This window comes from Delphinapterus leucas, chromosome 9 (genome assembly GCF_059928025.1).
Source record: "Delphinapterus leucas isolate spDelLeu-1000000601 "Yukka" chromosome 9, BTC_Dleu_Yukka2, whole genome shotgun sequence".
Lineage (NCBI taxonomy): Eukaryota > Metazoa > Chordata > Mammalia > Artiodactyla > Monodontidae > Delphinapterus > Delphinapterus leucas.
In genome coordinates, this window is record NC_143137.1 from 43,436,973 (window position 1) to 43,453,883 (window position 16,911).

A 16,911-nucleotide genomic window follows, 5' to 3' on the forward strand; every position below is an offset into this window, starting at 1 on the left:
TAGTATATATATGTCAGGCTCAATCTCCCAATTCATCCCACCACCTTCCCCCTGCTCCCATGTCCACACGTCCATTCTCTATGTCTGTGTCTCTATTCCTGCCCTGCAATAGGTTCATCTATACTATTTTTCTAGATTCCACATACATGCATTAATATACAATGTTTGTTTTTCTCTTTCTGACTTACTTCACTCCGATGTCAGACTCTAGGTCCAACGAAGTCTCTACAAATGACCCAATTTCATTCCTTTTTATGGCTGAGTAATACTCCATTGTATATATATGTACCACATCTTCTTTATCCATTCATCTGTCGATGGACATTTAGGTTGCTTCCATGTGCTGCAATGAACATTGGGATGCATGTGTCTTTTTGAATTATGGTTTTCTCAGGGTATGTGCCCAGTAGTGGGATTGCTGGGTCATATGGTAGTCCTATTTTTAGTTTTTAGTTTTTTTTTTTTAACATCTTTATTGGGGTATAATTGCTTTACAATGCTGTGTTAGTTTCTGCTTTATAACAAAGTGAATCAGTTATACATATACATATGTTCCCATATCTCTTCCCTCTTACATCTCCCTCCCTCCCACCCTCCCTATCCCACCCCTCCAGGCTGTCACAAAGCACTGAGCTGATATCCCTGTGCCATGCGGCTGTTTCCCACTAGCTATCTACCTTACGTTTGTTAGTGTATATATGTCCATGACTCTCTCTCACCCTGTCACAGCTCACCCTTCCCCCTCCACATATCCTCAAGTCCATCCTCCAGTAGGTCTGTGTCTTTATTCCTGTCTTACCCCTAGGTTCTTCATGACATTTTTTTTCTTAAATTCCATATATATGTGTTAGCATACGGTATTCGTCTTTTTCTTTCTGACTTACTTCACTCTGTGTGACAGACTCTAGGTCTATCCACCTCATTACAAATAGCTCAATTTCGTTTCTTTTTATGTCTGAGTAATATTCCATTGTATATATGTGCCACATCTTCTTTATCCATTCATCCGATGATGGGCACTTAGGTTGTTTCCATCTTCAGGCTATTGTAAATAGAGCTGCAATGAACATTTTGGTACATGACTCTTTTTGAATTTTGGTTTTCTCAGGGTATATGCCCAGTAGTGGGATTGCTGGGTCATATGGTAGTTCTATTTGTAGTTTTTTAAGGAACCTCCATACTTTTCTCCATAGTAGCTGAACCAATTCACATTCCCACCAGCAGTGCAAGAGGGTTCCCTTTTCTCCACACCCTCTCCAGCATTTACTGTTTCTAGATTTTTTGATGATGGCCATTCTGACTGGTGTGAAATGATATCTCATTGTAGATTTGATTTGCATTTCTCTAATGATTAATGATGTTGAGCATTCTTTCATGTGTTTGTTGGCAGTCTGTATATCTTCTTTGGAGAAATGTCTATTTAGGTCTTCTGCCCATTTTTGGATTGGGTTGTTGTTTTTTGACATTCAGCTGCATGTATGTTTTGGAGATTATTCCTTTGTCAGTTCCTTCATTTGCAAATATTTTCTCCCATTCTGAGGGTTGTCTTTTCATCTTCTTTATGGTTTCCTTTGCTGTGCAAAAGCTTTGAAGTTTCATTAGGTCCCATTTGTTTATTTTTGTTTTTATTTCCATTTCTCTAGGACATGGGTCAAAAAGGATCTTGCTGGGATTTATGTCATAGAGTGTTCTGCCTATGTTTTCCTCTAAGAGTTTGACGGTGTCTGGCCTTACATTTAGGTCTTTAATCTGTTTTGTGTCTATTTTTGTGTATGGTGTTAGGGAGTGTTCTAATTTCATTCTTTTACATGCAGCTGTCCAGTTTTCCCAGCAACACTTATTGAAGAGGCTGTCTTTTCTCCACTGTATATTCTTGCCTCCCTTATCAAAGATAAGGTGAGCATATGTGCATGGGTTTATCTCTGGGCTTTCCATCCTGTTCTATTGATCTATATTTCTGTTTCTGTGCCAGTACCACACTGTCTTGATTACTGTAGCTTTGTAGTATCATCTGAAGTCAGGGAGCCTGATTCCTCCAGCTCCGTTTTTCTTTCTCAAGATTGCTTTGGCTATTTAGGGTCTTTTGTGTTTCTGTACAAATTGTGAAATTTTTTGTTCTAGTTCTGTGAAAAATGGCAGTGGTAGTTTGATAGGGATTGCATTGAATCTGTAGAGTGCTTTGGGTAGTAGCATCATTTTCACAATGTTAATTCTTCCAATCCAACAACATGTTATATATCTCCATCTATTTGTATCATCTTTAATTTCTTTCAACAGTGTCTGATAATTTTCTGCATACAGGTCATTCGTCTCTGTAGGTAGGTTTATTCCTAGATATTTTATTGTTTTTATTGCAATGGTAAATGGGAGTGTTTTCTTAATTTCACTTTCAGATTTTTCATCATTAGTGTATAGGAATGCAAGAGATTTCTGTGCATTAATTTTGTATCCTGCTACTTTACCAAATTCATTGATTAGCTCTAGTAGTTTTCTGGTAACATCTTTAGGATTCTCTATGTATTTTGTCATGTCATCTGCAAACAGTGACAGGTTTACTTCTTCTTTTCCAATTTCGATTCCTTTTACTTCTTTTTCTTCTCTGATTGCTGTGGCTAAAACTTCCAAAACTATGTTGAATAAGAGTGGTGAGAGTGGGCAACCTTGTCTTGTTCCTGATCTTAGTGGAAATGCTTTCAGTTTTTCACCATTGAGGATGATGTCGGCTGTGGGTTTGTCATATATGGCCTTTATTATGTTGAGGAACGTTCCCTCTATGCCTACTTTCTGGAGGGTTTTTATCATAAATGGGTGTTGAATTTTGTCGAAAGCTTTCTCTGCATCTACTGAGATGATCATACGGTTGTTCTCCTTCAACTTGTTAATATGGTGTATCACATTGATTTACGTATATTGAGCATCCTTGCATTCCTAGGATAAACCCCACTTGATCATAGTGTATGATCCTTTTAATGTGCTGTTGGATTCTGCTTGCTAGTATTTTGTTCAGGATTTTTGCATCTATGTTCATGAGTGATATTGGCCTGTAGTTTTCTTTCTTTGTGACATCTTTTTCTGGTTTTGGTATCAGAGTGATGGTGGCCTTGTAGAATGAGTTTGGGAGTGTTCCTCCGTCTGCTGTATTTTGGAAAAGTTTGAGAAGGACAGGTGTTAGCTCTTCTCTAAATGTCTGACAGAATTCGCCTGTGAAGCCATCTGGTCCTGGGCTTTTGATTGTTGGAAGATGTTTAATCACAGTTTCAATTTCAGTGCTTGTGATTGGTCTGTTCATATTTTCTATTTCTTCCTGGTTCCGTCTTGGAAGGTTGTGCATTTTTAAGAATTTGTCCATTTCTTCCAGGTTGTCCATTTTATTGGCATTTAGTTGCTTGTAGTAATCTCTCATGATCCTTTGTATTTCTGCAGTGTCAGCAGTTCCTTCTCCTTTTTCATTTCTAATTCTATTGACTTGAGTGTTCCCCCTTTTTTTCTTGATAAGTCTGGCCAATGGTTTGTCAATTTTGTTTATGTTCTCAAAGAAACAGCTTTTACTTTTATTGATCTTTGCTATCGTTTCCTTCATTTCTTTTTCAATTATTTCTGATCAGATCTTTATGATTTCTTTCCTTCTGTTAACTTTGGGGTTTTTTTGTTCTTCTTTATCTAATTGCTTTAGGTGTTAGGTTAGGTTGTTTATTTGAGCTATTTCTTATTTCTTAAGGTAGGATTGTATTTCTATAAACTTCCTTCTTAGAAGTGCTTTTGCTGTATCCCATAGGTTTTGGGTGGTTAAGTTTTCATTGTCATTTGTGTCCAGGTATTCTTTGATTTCCTGTTTGATTTCTTCAGTGATCTCTTGGTTATTAAGTAGTGTGTTGTTTAGACTCCATGTGTTTGTATTTCTTACAGATTTTTTCCTGTAATTGATATCTAGTCTCGTAGCGTTGTGATCAGAAAAGATACTTGATATGATTACAATTTTCGTAAAATTACCAAGGCTTGATTTGTGACCCAAGGTATTATCTATCCCGGAGAATGTTCCATGGGCCCTTGAGAAAAATGTGTATTCTGTTGTTTTTGGTTTGAATGTCCTATAAATATCAATTAAGTCCATCTTGTTTAATGTACCATTTAAAGATTGTATTTCCATATTTATTTTCATTTTGGATGATCTGTCCATTGGTGAAAGTGGGGTGTTAAAGTCCCCTACTATTGCTCTGTTACTGTCGATTTCCCCTTTTATGGCTGTTACCTTTTGCCTTATGTATTGAGGTGGTCCTATGTTGGGTGCATAAATATTTACAACTGTTATATCTTCTTCTTGGATTGATCTCTTGATCATTATGTAGTGTCCTTCTCTGCCTCTTGTAATAGTCTTTGTTTTAAAGTCCATTTCGTCTGATATGAGAATTGCTACTCCAGCTTTCTTTTGATTTCCATTTGCATGGAATATCTTTTTCCATCCCCTCACTTTCAGTCTGTATGTGTCCCTAGGTCTGAAGTGGATCTCTTGTAGACAGCATATATACAGGTCTTGTTTTTGTATCCATTCAGCCAGTCTATGCCTTTTGGTTGGAGCATTTAATCCATTTACATTTAAGGTAATTATCTACATGTATGTTCCTATGACCATTTTCTTAATTGTTTTGGATTTATTATTGTAGGTCTTTTCCTTCTCTTGTGTTTCCTGCCTAGAGAAGTTCCTTTAGCACTTGTTGTAAAGCTGGTTTGGTGGTGCTGAATTTTCTTAGCCCTTGCTTGTCTGTACAGCTTTTAATTTCTCTGTCAAATCTGAATGAGATCCTTGCTGGGTAGAGTAATCTTGGTTGTAGGTTTTTCCCCTTCATCACTTTAAATATGTCCTGCCACTCCCTTCTGGGTTGCAGAGTTCTGCTGAAAGATCAGCTGTTAACCTTATGGGGATTCCCTTATGTGTTACTTGTTGTTTTTCCCTTGATGCTTGTAATAGTTGTTCTTTGTCATTAATTTTTGATAGCTTGTTTAATATATGTCTTGGCATGTTTCTCCTTGGATTTACCCTGTATGGGACTCTCTGTGTTTCCTGGACTTGAGTAACTATTTCCTTTCCCATATTAGGGAAGTTTTCAACTATAATCTCTTCAAATATTTTCTCAGTCCCTTTCTTTTTCTCTTCTTCTTCTGGGACTCCTATAATTTGAATGTTGGTGCATTTAGTGTTGTCCCAGAGGTCTCTGAGACTGTCCTCCATTCTTTTCATTCTTTTTCCTTTATTCTGCTCTGCAGTAGTTATTTCCACCATTTTATTTTCCAGGTCACTTATCCGTTCTTCTGCCTCAGTTATTCTGCTATTGATTCCTTCTAGAGAATTTTAAATTTCATTTATTGTGTTTTTCATCACTGTTTGTTTGCTCTTTAGTTCTTCTAGGTCCCTGTTAAACGTTTGTTGTATTTTCTCCATTCTATTTCCAAGATTTTGGATCATCTTTACTATTATTATTCTGAATTCTTTTTCAGGTAAACTGCCTATTTCCACTTCATTTGTTAGATCTGGTGGGTTTTTGACTTGCTCCTTCATCTGCTGTGTGTTTCTCTGTCTTCTCATTTTGCTTAACTTACCGTGTTTGGGGTTTCCTTTTCGCAGGCTGCAGGTTCATAGTTTCCGTTGTTTTTGGTGGCTGTCCCCAGTGGCTAAGGTTGGTTCAGTTGGTTGTGTAGACTTCCTGGTGGAGGGGACTAGTGCCTGTGTTCTGGTGGATGAGGCTGGATCTTGTCTTTCTGGTGGGCAGGTCCACGTCTGGTGGTGTGTTTTGGGGTGTCTGTGGCCTTATTATGATTTTAGGCAGCCTCTGCGCTAATGGATGGGGTTGTGTTCCTGTCTTACTAGTTGTTTGGCATAGGGTGTCCTGCACTGTAGCTTGCTGGTCATTGAGTGGAGCTGGGTCTTGGTGTTGAGATGGAGATACCTGGGAGATTTTCGCCATTTGAAATTATGTGGAGCTGGGAGGTCTCTTGTGGACCAGTGTCCTGAACTTGGCTCTCCCACCTCAGTGGCACAGCCCTGATGCCTGGCTGGAGCACCAAGAGCCTGTCCTCCACATGGCTCAGAATAAAAGGGAGAAAAAAAAGAAATAAAGAAGAAGATAAAATAAAGTAAAATAAAATTTATTAAAATAAAATAATTATTAAGAAAAAGTTTTTTTAAGTAAAAAAAACAAAAATGGACAGACAGAACCCTAGGACAAATGGTAAAAACAAAGCTATAAAGATAAAATCACACACAGAAACATACACATATACACTCACAAAAAGGGAAAAAATATATATATATCGTTGCTCCCAAATTCCACCTCCTCAATTTGGGATGATTCGTTGTCTATTCAGGTATTCCACAGATGCAGTGTACATCAAGTTGATTGTGGAGATTTAATCTGCTGCTCCTGAGGCTGCTGGGAGAGATTTCCCTTTCTCTTCTTTGTTCGCACAGCTCCCGGGGTTCAGATTTGGATTTGGACCCGCCTCTGCATGTAGGTCGCCTGAGGGTGTTTGTTTTTCACTCAGACAGGACGGGGTTAAAGGCGCAGCTGATGCGGGGGCTCTGGCTCTCTCAGGCCAGGGGGAGGGAGGGGTATGGATGCGGGGTGAGCCTGCAGCGGCAGAGGCCGGCATGACGTTGCACCGGCCTGAGGCACACCGTGTGTTCTCCCGGGGAAGTTATCCCTGGATCACGGGACCATGAAGTGGCTGGCTGCAGCAGCAGCCTTAGCGTCTCATGCCCGTCTCTGGGGTCCGTGCTGATAGCCGCGGCTCACACCCGTCTCTGGAGCTCCTTTAGGTGGTGCTGTTAATCCCCTCTCCTCGTGCACCAGGAAACAAAGAGGCAAGAAAAAGTCTCTTGCATCTTCGGCAGGTCCAGACTTTTTCCCGGACTCCCTCCTGGCTCCCGTGGAGCACTAACCCCCTTCAGGCTGTGTTCACGCAGCCAACCCCTGTCCTCTTCCTGGGATCCAACTGAAGCCCGAGCCTCAGCTCCCAGGCCCCACCCGTCCCGGGGGGTGAGCAGACAAGCCTCTCGGGCTGGTGAGTGCTGGTCGGCACCGTTCCTCTGTGTGGGAATCTCTCTGCTTTGCCCTCCACATCCCTGTTGCTGAGCTCTCCTCCGTGGCTCCAAAGCTTCCCCCCTCGGCCACCTGCAGTCTCCGCCTGCGAAGGGGCTTCCTCGTGTATGGAAACCTTTCCTCCTTTATAGCTCCCTCCCACTGGTGCAGGTCCCGTTCCTATTCTTTTGTCTCTGTTTTTTCTTTTTTTTTTTTTTGCCCTACCCAGGTACGTGGGGAGTTTCTTGCCTTTTCGGAGGTCTAAGGTCTTCTGCCAGCGTTCAGTAGGTGTTCTGTAGGAGTTGTTCCACGTGTAGATGTATTTCTGATGTATTTATGGGGAGGAAGGTGATCTCCATGTCTTACTCTTCTGCCGTCTTGAAGATCCTCCCAGTTTTATATATTTACATGCATGTTTACTATTTCTGGCAGTTTTTATTTCTCTGTGTAGATTTGAGTTTCCATCTGGAATCATCTTTCTTCAGCCTGAAGAACTTTTAAAAATAATTATTGTAATGCAGATCTGCTGACAACTCTCTAGGTTTGTTGGTCTGAAAATCTTTTTAATCTTAATTTTTTTTTTTTTTTGCAGTATGCGGGCCTCTCACTGTTGTGGCCTCTCCCGTTGTGGAGCACAGGCTCCGGACGTGCAGGCTCAGTGGCCATGGCTCATGGGCCTAGCCACTCCATGGCATGTGGGATCTTCCTGGACCGGGACACAAACCTGTGTCCCCTGCATTGGCAGGCGGATGCTCAACCACTGCGCCACCAGGGAAGCCCTCTTTCAGCATATTAAAGGTGGTGTTCCATTGTTCCGGTTCGCATTGTCTCTAGTGAGAAGTCATCTGTGCTCTTATCTTTGTTTCTACGTATGGCATGTCTTTTTCACTGGCTGCTTTTAAGATTTCCTCTTTATCATTGGTTTTCAGCAAATTGATTATGACGTGCCTTGGTATGATCTTCTATATATTTTGCTTGGCATTTTTTGAGTTTCTTGGATTTGTAGGTTTATAATTTTCATTGAAATTGGTAAATTTTCCCTTATTATTTCTTCAAATATTTTTTTCTCATTCCCCACTCTCCAACCACCACTTCTTTAAGGGGCTCAAATTATACATATTGTTAAACTCCTTGATATTTTCACACAGGTCATGGAGGCTCTGTTTATTTAATTTTCAGACTTCTTTTTCTCTGAGCTTTGGTTTGGATAGTATTTATTGCTAGTTTTCAAGTTCATTAATCTTTTCTTTTGCAGTGTCAATTTGCTGTTAAGCGTACCCAGTGTATTTTCTATCTCATATATTGTAATTTTCTCTAGAGTTCCATTTGATTTTTTAAAGAATATCTCCCCTTTCTCTCATTTGATTTATTAGGAGCCATTGGTGACAGATATAAACACAGTCTCAAATCATGGGAAGATGCTTTCCAAAATCAACTTAATAATTCCAATAGTAGTTGCGTAGTGGACACTGAGGAGCAACCTTATGAATGTCCAAAAGGAGCCTGACCTCTGTATCAGTAGTGGTACAGTGGCAATGTAAATAATAAAATGAAAAAATCCATAAAGTCCCTTGGCATAATAGACAGAAGATAGGCTTTAGAGTCAGACAGATCTGAATTTATACCCTTAATTCTGCCACTTATGTAATCTTGTGTGAATTCCTTAACAGTTTCCTCATCCAGATAATAGAAATAATCACTTCTTAATGTGGTTGTTAAGAAGATTAAGTGCTATAATATGAATAGAACTCAGGGCCTGGCACATAGTCAGAACACAATAAAGGCTCATTCTCATTATTTTATTATTATTTATAAACCTGTACAAATAATTTCCACCTCATCTCAAGAAAGAATTTTTATTCTTCTTGTCTTATATTTGAACCATCTGTCTACATTTTGAGCCCATATAGAATAGGAACGCTGTTACTATATATTTTGTGCTGTTTCAGGTGATAATCAAACTTTAAAAAATGACAAAAAATACAAAATCATCTTTCCCTCATAGAATAGTTGGACACTTGTTACTCTGCATGGATTGCTTGGAAAACGCCCTCTCAATAAGCAGGCACCCCAATTGTTGGTGTCAATGAAGCCTAGTAAACACATGTGTCAAGAGTGCTAGTTAGGGCTTCCCTGGTGGTGCACTGGTGAAGAATCTGCCTGCCAATGCAAGGGACACGGGTTTAAGCCCTGGCCTGGGAAGATCCCACATGCCGTGGAGCAACTAAGCCCGTGCGCCACAACTACTGAGCCTGAGCTCTAGAGCCCACAAGCCACAACTACCGAGTCCACATGCCACAGCTACTGAAGCCTACGTGCCTAGAGCCCCTGCTCCTCAACAAGAGAAGCCATGACAATGAGAAGCCCGTTCACTGCAACAAAGAGCAACCCCGCTCACCGCAACTAGAGAAAGCCCACGCACAGCAACGAGGACCCAACACAGCCAAAAATAAATAATTAAATAAATTAAGAAAAAAAAAGAGTGCTAGTTAAAGATGACAATTATGATAGGGCACATTTCTTAAACCAAGATAGTTTCTGTTTACAATATTTTAATTGCTGAAATAGGACCTGTACCAGACCAGATGTGTTTTCAGCTGGGTACTCACTGAGCTAGATTCCTCTATCATCAGGATGACCACACATCTCAGTTTGCCTAGAACTGTTCCTGTTTATGTGTCCCAGAATAATTATTAATAGTGCTCCCTTTCATTCCCAAAAGTGTTTGGATAATTAATTCCATGGTCACTCTATCTATAATTATCCTTTAACAACTATATTCTGCAACTCATTTGGTAGATACCATAAGTAGTACTGTGCTGTTGTTACTCTTAAAGCTGATCATGGTTTAAGACCTATATTAACCTCTGGAATGTGAGAAATACCACCTGGTTAAGCAAATTACTTTTATTACAAGCTCATTGTGAATTCAGAGAAAACACATTGCAAGTTAATTAGAAAATGAAAGAGGAGAAATAGATCTTGCAGTACTGCCAAACAGAATGTTTATAGGAGAAGGAGATACAGATGGGTTTGTTAGAGCAGAAAGTTAATATCTGCAAAACTTTCTGCCCACTATTATTCCCTGCCTTCTAATGTGGCTATTGTATGGTACTTCTCAAGGGTTGAGGGTAGAGGTGGGCGAGCGGTAGTTGATGGGTGGAGAAGTAATCAAAAATCTAAACAGAGAGGGATAGGTATATATATTAGAAAAGGTATATTCAATATAGTATTACATATAATTTTACATTTTAAGAACAAAAATACCCATTATTTTCTTCAATCAAGGCAAGTAAAGTTTAACCAAAACTTCTACTGGCAAGGCAAAGAGATTTGCAAATTGGGGCTCATCTCTCAAGGCTAAAATTTATCAGAATCTTGAGGGAGGTGATATACATGAGGTTTTTTTTTTTCAACTTTTTTATGGAAATAAAATTGCTATGCAGAGACACAGAATTCACTTATGCAAACTGGTTTGGTGCCAAGCAAACTTGCTAATTCTCAACAATTAAAATAATTTATTTGTAATTTACACATAATTTGGATGGGGAGCTTTCTATACAATCATAATAGCTGCAAATAATGGCAGTTTTATATCTTCCTTTCCACAATCCATATACCTTTTAAATCATTTTCTTTTTCTACTGCTAACTGGTACCTCCTGTAAGAAACTGAATAGGAGTGGTTTCTCTTGAAGGTGATGTCAGACTAGGAGGTCCTGACCTTCATCCCCTCATAGAAACAACATATTAACAACGACTCATGAATGAAAATAGCTCTGAGAGTTCCAGAGTATGATTAAGAACAACAACCCAGTGGAGCACAATAACTAAGGATGGTTGCAGAGAAAACTGCAGGAAGCATTCTACCTGCATTATGCCATCCCACAGAGGGATTCCTCAGACCACGACTTACCTTCATAGGAGAAAAAGAAAGCAGGAGGACCCCAGGGTCTTTTGCCACTGAGGAGCCAGCAGCCCTTGCCACAGGTACAGATACCCACAGCCTTTGCCATCCAGGATCCCTGCAGTCTTTTCATGGCTTGATAGCTCATTTCTTTTTAGCACTGAATACCATTCTGTTATCTAGATGTATCACAGTATATTTATCCATTAGCCTACTGAAGGACATACTGCTTCCATGTTTTGGAAATTATGAATAAAGCTGCTAAAAACATTCATACGTAGGTTTTTACGTGGACATAGTTTTCAACTCATTTTGGTAAATACTAAGAAGCATGACTGCTGAATTGTATGGTAAGAGTATCTTTAAATTTACTAAAAACTTCTAAATTGTTTTCCAAAGTGCCGGTACCAGTTTTATTCCCACTAGCAATGAATGATTGTTCTTGTTGCTCCGACATCCTCACCAGCATTTGGTGTTGTCAGTTTTGTGGATTTTGGCCATTCTAAGATAAGTGCTGCGGTATCTTATTGTTGTTTTAATTTGCAATTCCCTAATGACATATGTTGTTGAGCATATTTTCACATGCTTACTTGCCATTCATTTATTTTCTTTGGTCAAGTATCTGTTAAGGTCTTTTGCCCATTTTCAAATCCAGTTTTTTCTTCTTGGTATATTTAGGGTAACAGTTCTTCACCTGTGAAGACAAGTCTGTGGCTTGTCTTCTCATTCTCTTGATAGTGTCTTTCACACAGCAGAAGCTTTTAATTTTAATAAAATTCTGCTTATTAATTTTTCCTTTCATGGATCATATCTTTAGTTTTATACCTAAAAAGCCATTGCCATACATAAAGTTATCTAGATTTTCTCCTATGTTATCTTCCAGGAATTTTATAGTTTTGTATTTCACATTCACATTTACATCTATGGTCCACTCTGAGTTAATTTTTGTGAGGTATAAGGTCGGTTTCTAGATTCTTTTTTTTTTTGCATGTGTATGTCCAGTGGATCCAGCACAACAGACTACACAACCAAAGATAAGGCAGAGATGACATGAGCCAATACCACTGGAGGAATCAATTATATACACAAATGATGAGAGGGACTCAAATCAAGGACAAAGGCAGCCAAATCAGGGGAGGTGATGAAATTGGAGGCCAGCCTGAGGAAAAATGTACCACTGCTACTCGGGTGGAGAGGGAGGACTAGGTCCAGATGGCACTGGTTTTAGAAGTAGAGAATGTAAAGTATGTCTGGTATGGGGTGTGTGTGTGTGTGTGTGTGTGTGTGTGTGTGTGTGTGTTTTAGGAAAAGTTGAAAAACATCCCACCTCTCGTCCTTATCTATCTCATGTGTGATTAAAATCTGGGAAATGTTTAATGTTTTCTTTCAGAATTACTTGTTAGTTGCTTTTTTTCATTTTTGTGAGCTGCTAAGTGTGAAAGATGAGGATTACACACCATCTTTTTCTCCAAGGAATGAGTAACTACTTAATTTTATCCCAAAAGAGTTAGTAAAATAAAAGATTCAGTTTCCTTACTTATGACTAGAGACCTAAAGAGATTTCCTAATTTTCATCCTCAAATAAATAAGACAACAGTTCACCTAAATGCAGGAAGATAACATTAAAGGATTCAAGGAATATTACAGAACTAAACTTCACTAAATGGCTTTATTAGTATCTGGGCTTAATTAGTATTCTGTCCTAAGTTAGAAGACAAAGTTTCTAGATTTTTTGTTTACATAAAGGGATTTGGTACCAACTGTTCCCCATATTCAGATGATCTTAATGTTCTTGGGATGTCTGGCACAAAGAAATGAGAGTTTACAGGTGATGCCATGAACTTTTCTCTCTGGAACTGGCACCAGATGGAACAAGTATTGATTACCATGGCCAGTTAAACAGAATTTAAGTTAATAGCACTTTAAACCTCTTCACTCTAACTAATCGGATGATCCTGGAGCCAATGAAGGGGATGTGGCCTTCCTAAATTTGATAGCGAATTGGGGACGTAATATTTATGTGGCTTGCAGTCAACTCTGAATATGGCTAAAATCTCACTAGCTGTTCTGCTGAGGAATAGGTTCCAGGAATTTCGCTACCACCCACTGCTCCTCCTCACCCAGTGTCATGAGAGGAAGGCACAGAGCAAAAGGATGTAGCGCTAGACGAGCATGTTCTGTGGTGCCCGGTACTGAAAGTGTAAGTGTGATGGAGATAATACACAGTTTGAAACATACGAAATCTGATGTTCTGAATATCAGACATCTAAAAGTGTAAGGGAAAGATTCCAGTTTCACAGACACCAAGTCAAAGTGGAAGTTCTTGCCTTTCAGGAATATTTGATACTTCAAAGTACACAATTACAAACCTATCATATACAATAACATTCTTTGCCATATAACTCCCATATAAAATCAAAAAGCTTATTCTGCTATCAACAAGAAAATCATAACAAAAACACTTTAAAGTCAACTAAGATTAGTTCATTATGACGAGATGATAAATTTCAAATAGAGGTAATTAAATAGGCTCGTGGAGCGCTTAATAATCTAGCTAATGAAGAAGAGTGAATCATATGAAGACACTAGAAAAATATTTAAATATCTTCCTGCTTTCACATAAAATACTGATGGTGATGAAGATAACTTCAATGAGGACATTGATGACTAACTGGCTAATGACAGTTGTCAATTCCATGGCTATTTAAAATTTTTCACTGGACTTCCCTGGTGGAACAGTGGTTAAGAATCTGCCTGCCAAAGCAGGAGACACGGGTTCGATCCCTGGTTGAGGAAAATCCCACATGGCACAGAGCAACTAAGCCTGTGCGTCATAACTACTGAGCCTGCATGCTGCAACTACTGAAGCCCCCGCGCCTAGAGCCTGTGCTCCGCAACAAGAGAAGTCATCGCAATGAGAAGCCCGCGCACCATAATGAAGAGTAGCCCCCCTCGCCACAACTAGAGAAAGCCCATGCACAGCAATGAAGACCCAATGCAGCCAAAAATAAATAAATAAATAAATATTTTAAAAATTGCTGTCTCTGAAACCACTAAAAAAAAAAGTTAAAAGAAATAATAAAATTTATCACTGAACAATAAAATTTGAAATGCTCTGAAATCTTACACTGCAGATATGAAAGAAGATTGATAAAGGTTTCCCTAAATAAGATAACAATCCTAAAAACTAACACATTACTAATAATAAGTTGTAAAGCAGAAAGAAACTCTTGCAAACTATTAGTAACTTTTTAAAAATATTTGGTCAATAATGCCAGAGGAAAATTGAATTATCTTTCAATTCATTCTACAGAAAATGAAATTATAAAATTGTTAAGGAAAGAGGCAAATAAAGAATGTGCAGTCAAAAATATGCAGAAGTATTAAAGCACTATCAAGCAGTCAACAGTATAAATACGTTATTTTTATGGATTTTGTGACATTTGTGGCAATTATTGACTTTTTACAAACATGTAATATGTTGCTATGCTTTCTTGACTCTAACTAAATATACACTTTTATACCTAATGTTGTACTAAAATTTTTTATTCTTTTTCTTTAAAAGTGCTCCAAAATTGTATAAGCTTCAAACACTCACAAAACCTGAACCCTGTGTTCAAATCAATGTCATCTAAGCACTCATAGAAAAAAATGTCCTGAGCTATTAAATTTTTCAGAATCATACCTCTCTTTAAAGCCAACTTTAAGTAAATACTGTTGGAGAGTCATATCAGCCTCTTCTTAGCACAATCTGTAAAAATAAATTTGGAAAGTAAGATCACAGCCAGTATTCTAAATCACTGATTGCTCCATTTGTCTACGGCTTGCTGACTGCTTTTAGGTTAGTTGATTTATTGATACAACAAATATTTACTAAACAGTAGAAAGAATCCAAGAACTGCTGTGTCCAAGGAATGTGCACATCTATTCTAGCAGGAAAGGAAAATCTAACTTGTAAAATACAGTAAGTGAGAGAGGTCGTTAGAGAGGCATGGAGTTCACAATGTTCTCGTGAGGGAAATGTGACTGCCAGCAATGGCGGTTAGGAAAGTCCTGAGAGGTGCCAATATTGATTTATTCACCACCCCCCGCCCCATTACAGAAGTGATTTAAGGGGCTTACAAGGTCCTGTCAATACAACAAAAGAGAATACATTTAAAAGTGGAGCAAAATAAAAAGACAAAAAAGGAGGAGAATATAATAAGGAGCCAGCAAATGGGACTAAAAGCTGTGATGCACAATGATCTGCCCACTTCTCCCTAGAGGGCCTCAAATGTGGCTCTTGCCATCCAGGTGAGGAGATAATTTATTCAGACCAAGCCCTGAAGGAAGGGTTGGGATCTAGGTTGAATATAATTAAAATGAAATGATGGCGAGCCTGAGAATTAGTGGTTTTGCAAGATTTTTTCCACATCAGCCTGAACAGAGAACCTCTCTCCAGCCCAGAGATTAGGCACTGGGGGACATGATCACTCTAACAGGCATCTTACTCTAATTAGCCTTTGGCAATACTGCTGTACTGTAAGTTATACCTTTTGAAGTCCAAAGCAACAAAACTCTTAACACATGCGATGTCCACATAGCTTCCATAATTTACCTACAAAAATAGAAAAATAACACCAGCTAATTCAATGCTACATACACAGAAAGACTATAGAAAAGGCAGCATCTGTTATAATCTAAACAGCCTTGTGTTGCTCCTTCAGAATCCTCTTAGTATCATTTTCATATTTAATTGACACATTTGCTTTTTTGCATCAGATGATGTTAAGGACATGAAGAGAAACTGTAATTTTCAATACAATTCCATGTTCATATTACTGCTATAAATTATAATAATCATGCTGTTTTGATGAAAATACATTACACTCTGGACTTTTCTGAACTACTAGAGCTCACTGTCCAAGTAGATTATTCTCTAAAACTCATGCTGTTAATATAGAAAACGCTAATCAGCAAGAGTACGTTCCTAATTATTATTTATATCACTAAAACTGATATATTCTAAGATGGGATCTGTTCTCTTATTACAAGAGCAATAAATATTCATTAACAAAACACTGAAAATATAGATCAGCGAAAAGAAGAAAATGAGAGATCCTAATGTGCAACCAAGGCTGAAAACCACCAGCTTGAGTCTCTCTCCCATCAACCCTCCCCTCACAGGCTCCCTGACTATTATGGACACACCCTATATCTGAACAGAAGGCCACGGACGACACTGTTGGCACACAAAGAGGACATTGCTGCTGTGGCAGGTGACCACTGACAATCCTGTGCTCATACAATGCTTTTTAGGGGGTTAAACACTCCTCACATATATTTTGTTTTGATTCTTTCACTCGTCTTTACCTGCATTTTTATGTGATAGGGAATTGTGTACATTGTGACACAGACTACCAATTACTCAGAGACAGATATTTTAAGAAAACACAGAGGTCTCTTGGTTTAGCAACTTTTAGGCCAGAGAATATTTTTTCCAATTAATGGAATTTTAGAAAAGCCATTCATAACACAATCTGATGTTCCTCAACTTGAGGGAACCCTTGCACTCCAGGTGTACCTGTCCTGTGGAAATACCAAGCCAGTCCCTTGAAAGGCTGGGGAGCCAAACAGCTTAGAGAACTGGGGGATTGAGGTACAGAACTTTATCACTGACTCACCTCTCTTACGTCTGTACACATAGATATAAATGGGCCCCACATGCCCAACCTGAGCCCAACCTGTGTTCACATGGGATGGGGACATATCTGGCCATGTCTGGAGGGCATGGTGTGGGCATGGTGTGGGCAAGGCTATTTACAAGAGTGCTAAGGAAACTTTCGGAATGCCAATCATCCTAAAGGAGAGCCCATGGTGGAGGAGGGGCAAAGATCAGAGGGGAGTGGTATTTTGAAAGCTGTGGAGTGTCTATCACTTGGGTCATTCTCCA

The 16,911-nt window shown here is 38.9% G+C and overlaps 1 protein-coding gene across 2 annotated transcripts in view; it reads right to left on the reverse strand.

Annotated features, from left to right (window-relative positions):
- Positions 1-14,225: 14,225 nt before the first annotated feature.
- BBS9 (Bardet-Biedl syndrome 9) overlaps positions 14,226-16,911 on the reverse strand; it is a 453,658-nt gene continuing 450,972 nt past the window's right edge. Inside the window, exons 26-27 of one of the 2 annotated variants that reach the window (XM_089917019.1) lie at positions 15,512-15,576; positions 14,226-14,730 (exon numbers count right to left, since the gene is read on the reverse strand). The gene's annotated coding sequence lies outside the window, so the exon portion shown is untranslated. The remainder of the gene's footprint in view (positions 14,731-15,511; positions 15,577-16,911) is intronic. The other variant, XM_089917020.1, reaches the window with a different exon arrangement.